Genomic DNA, 4,767 nt, shown 5'->3' with positions numbered 1-4,767 from the left:
CCACTAACCACATCCCTCAGTGCCACATCACATGGTGACTCCAGCACCTCCTTGGGCAGCCTGTGCCAGTGCCTGACCACTCCTTCTGAGAAGAAACTTCTCCTAATATCCAACCTACAATACTTTTGCACTGAAAAGCATTTTCTGCTGGACTGTTTTACCAGAAAATCAGCTCTTGCTTCTCTCCCCAGTGCCTACAGTTGCAATTCAAGGTGTCAGGACGCATTTTACATAGCATGGTACATCCTGCTCCAATTGCAGCAAAATATTACAAACAAAGACTGGAGTTATCAAAACAAGATTCAGTTTGAAGTACACTTGACGTTCAGCAGTTATTTTCCACTTTTCTCTTCACCCACTGAACCATGAGTGCATATTTTTCCAGGCCCTTGGTCAGAGCTTTTGCATTTTTAAGTCTGATGTGTAGACGAGCCTGGTCTCTTAACAGCTACATTTCTTATCTCCTTATGGCACTTGCAGAAATTTCTCAGTGTTCAGATGAGTGTACTCACTAGGCAACTTCATGTACTTCTCACTCTGTTTTTAACATGTTTTTGTTTATCTTTCTGGTTCCAGTTCTCACTTGGTCCTTTCATTCTTTGTTACTAGAATATGCTCCTGTAAATACAAAATGCTACTTAAGAGCTTTCACCACTAGAGTTCTGATCTCATACATGATGTGGAATACACTTCTCAGACATTTCTCCTCTTAGTTTTTGATGCCACTTCATTCACTTACCTGGGTGCTTTTGCTGTGTGAAGCACATGACTGAAGCTGGGCAGGCTTTGGCTGAACTTGTCTTGGCCTGAATGGAAGCTTTGGTTTAGCTTGTTTGCCAGAACAGTGATCATAAAAGTATATCCCATCTGTGTACTTTTAACCACATGGTATACACATTTTTATAGGGTCAGCAGTGATAGTTACTCTATGTAGAAGGAAGTTATTTAGAACTCATACACAATGATGGAGTCATTACATAGGAATAGAGGCAATGCATGGCAGCAAAAGCCACCAAAGTGGGGACCTTAGATAAGATTTAGACAAATACACACCAAGGCTGACAACAGAGTGGGCTGGGGACAACAGTAGAGATGCAAGTATATGCACCAACAGTCAAATAAAGGTATGGAGTTTGAAACTGGGCAAAGTTTTAGGACTAACAGAAAACAAACATCTAGTGCAGCAACTACTACCTTGTCAGTACTTCCCTGCCAATTCCACTGAATAGAGACGTGTAAGGGATATTAGATTAACAACGATTTTGGGTAGTTGGTAGATTCCGTAACCGAAGATCACATGTAGTAAAATAACAGATCCACAATACCATTATGTGATACCCAGGCATCATATACCAGCACATGAAAAGCGAGATCCATTTCATTAAATCCACCTGGATTTGCAAAAGCCACTTGGTCACATCTCTCACTGGCTCTCAGATCTAAGATGCCACGGGATAAAAGAAACAGCCCTCTTCTGGATTAAGAACTGATCAAATGATAAGAAGTTACTGTGTAAGCTTCTGCTGAAACAGAATGAAACGTTTTAATGCCATGCTGGCCTTCTTCAAAAAAGGTGGTAATAAAAAAAATGTACACAGGAGAGCTATAATGGTGCTTAAAGGTATGAAATGGTTTCAATAACAGCTTAAGATATTAGGACTTGTTGAGCCTGGAAAGGAAATGACTGATGGAAACATTTGATAAAAGTTCCTAACATTATGAGTCACATGGAAAAGATAAGAAAGAAACAATTGTTCCCCATTTCTTCCATTAAGAGAACGATGGGGAATGAAGTGAACTAACAGATGATAAATTCAAAATAAAGGGAAGCACTTTTCTCCATCCTGTATATTTACTCTGTAAAATTAGGGCATATGGCAGATATTGATGACCCATATGGATCTAAACAATTGCAAGCAATTGATCAGACCGATTCTTGGAAGAAAATCCATTGTGTTATTGAGATACCTCAGCCCACGAACAGCACAAATCTAACACTGAGGTGTCCTAAGCTGTTGGGGAAAACCTTTACTCTCTTTCTTTTAATCCTGCCTATTACAGGATGGCACTGTGTGTGTGTGTGTGTGTGTGTGTGGGGGGGGGGGGGGGAGGCAAACAACAAAATAGATAAATCCAACATCTCTTCTTTACATTTATCTATAATCACAAAGGTCTGAGTTCAAGAGACCTGAGCCAGCCCTTCCAATTTCCAGTTCTTAAAAACCAAAACGGTACTGGAGGAAACAAAGCCACTCCCTTATGCATAGGTCATCACTGGCTGCAGATGAATGTTTCCATCTCCTCCTTCTGGTAATTACCAGAGCTATCTGGATTTTCTCCCCCTGCTGACAGACCACTGGAACCTCCATCTTCAGCAGCTGACACCTCTTCCAAGGAGAGGTGACTGCGGCCATCTGTAGCACAAAGTCATTTTATAGTTTGCTAGACGATGCATTTTTGTTGCCCTACTGCCTTCTCTTCCACTTTTCACCCAGGTTTGTATAATTCCATACAGCCTGCGTTCACATAGCTACTAGGAGTTTGCATCACTGTTCCCAAGAAAGACAACTGACTGGTTGCTATAGTACTGCCCAGCTCTCAGAGACCCATATCTTCATACCAGCTAGAGAAGATGTCTCTAGGACTGCATGCGCTAGCACGCTGAGATACACACAAAGCTTTTATAACTTGTAAATGCAGCATTTAGAAAATGAGACTAGAATGAGATTAGAAAATGGATTCCCTGGGTTAGAGGAAAACATTAACATTTTAATCTAAAATAAAATCTTAATTCCCTCATATCAAAAATCATACCCAGTATCAAACAGTATTCCACCTAGGAGACCACAATTTTCATCAGAAAAAACAAACTTTAGATCATAAATAAAATAAGAACCAAATGCTTCCTAACTACCTGCTAGGATCCACTGGAAGTTGACCTCTGCTAGGGCTGACACGTGTCCAGACCGACATAAGATTTTGTTTTAATGATATTGACTCTGAGATCTGCTATGATATAACAGCATCCTTAAATAGTATCTGCACCTCTGAAACACCTTGAAGTCAAAATTTTCCCTCTGTGATTTTAACAAATAACAAACACCCTTAGCCAGCAATAGCCATGTATATCGTGGCTGGAATCTGAAGAGAAAATGATTTTGCTCATCATGTAATAGCATACAGAACAGATATTAGAGGCAGATCTAAGAATAGAATGATTATTCAGTCCTAGTAGAAATACAAGTAACAAATCACCTTTTGTGGAGGAGGCACATTTTGATTCATGTATTAGGGAATGAAGGTCCAGTCAGGTACTTGGTTTTAAAGAAGTTACAGAACTGGGCGCCCTGGCAGAGCAATGAAACAAACTGCACTTATCGCACAGGTCGCTAGAAGTTAGGTAGAAGTATCCTTTCTGTCAGAGATAATACCTAAGCACATACAACTTTGTAAACAAACAAGCAAACTAGCATTTTCTTTATCATCCAGATAATCAGTTCCTGCTCTCAACACAATACACCACTATACTTCTTTGGCCATATTTACAGCGCCCACAGCTACTCACCACTTGTTTATACTTTAAGCTGCTGCTTTTGAAAGAGAAGTTTGGGCAAGGGACCCAGCAGGAAAAAGCAAGCAGCAGTGGCCAAGCCAGCAGGACAGGGCTGACTTCTTCAGTGGTGGAGCTTCGGTGACCTCTAATGGACAACTTCCATCAGTGCACCTGTCCCTTACAAAAAAAAAAAAATAAATAATCCAAGGTAGTCTGGAAAAACTCACAGTACTGGTTACGGCTTGTTTCAGCCTAATACGAACTTGGCACTTTGAAATATTTAGAGCTATTATTCAAGACCACTGTAACCCGGGATGCTGCCTTCCTAACTGCTAACACTAGTCCACGGGATAACGATTAGCTCCTGGATTAAATCCTTACTGGATTAAATCCTCACCACGTTGAAATCAGTTGCAAAAACACCATTACATGGCCAGGATCCACTTATCACTATTTCATGAAAGTCAAGAACCCATCACTACTTTCAAACAGAAATTACAATTCTTTCTCTGCCACTTTTTTTTTAATTACTTATTTCTGCTTGCCATGCTTGCTCATCAAGGGACACCACTGCTTATTTTCTGTAGTATGAAGAATTATCAGGGACTAGAAGACCTAGCACCATCAGACCAGTGCAATGGTAGAAGTGGTAACGCACACTGGACACACCACTAGAAGGAAACAATGCACACAAACATCCCAAAGCAGAGGAATGGGTTATTCCAAACCACAGCTCCTGAAGAATGACAATCTGATACCACAAGTTAGAACAGATCTAGAACTGTGGCTAGTTCTCAGCTTGCCTTTTTTCCTCCGTGATCTCCCAACGATTGTGCAGGTCATTCTAACAGTCCATCAGAAGAGATGGTTGGGTTGGGTTACCAGCTCAAATTCCACATGAGGAGACAGGACAGCAAGAATCATTTTCTTCCCCACCCATCCCTCCACACCATATTACAAATGCTTGATAACATATTAATGAACACTGACTCACAAAAAGTTGCAGAGATCAAAGTAGGAGACAAAACTCTTTGGGGTCATACTAAAATGGATCCGAAGCAAAGGTTTACTGAACAACTTATGATTTCCAATGAATAAGCAAATATATTCAAGCACTCTTAAATAAATATGGCTCTCAAATGCAAGAATTTTTTTTTCAGTACAAGAGATCCAATCTGCCTACATACAAACAGAACATAATTACAAGAAGAAAG

Source organism: Cyrtonyx montezumae, unplaced genomic scaffold, assembly GCF_038088225.1.
Source record: "Cyrtonyx montezumae isolate F1298 unplaced genomic scaffold, pur_monq_1.0 scaffold_8, whole genome shotgun sequence".
Classification (NCBI taxonomy): Eukaryota; Metazoa; Chordata; class Aves; order Galliformes; family Odontophoridae; genus Cyrtonyx; species Cyrtonyx montezumae.
Note: the sequence above shows the minus strand (reverse complement) of the source record.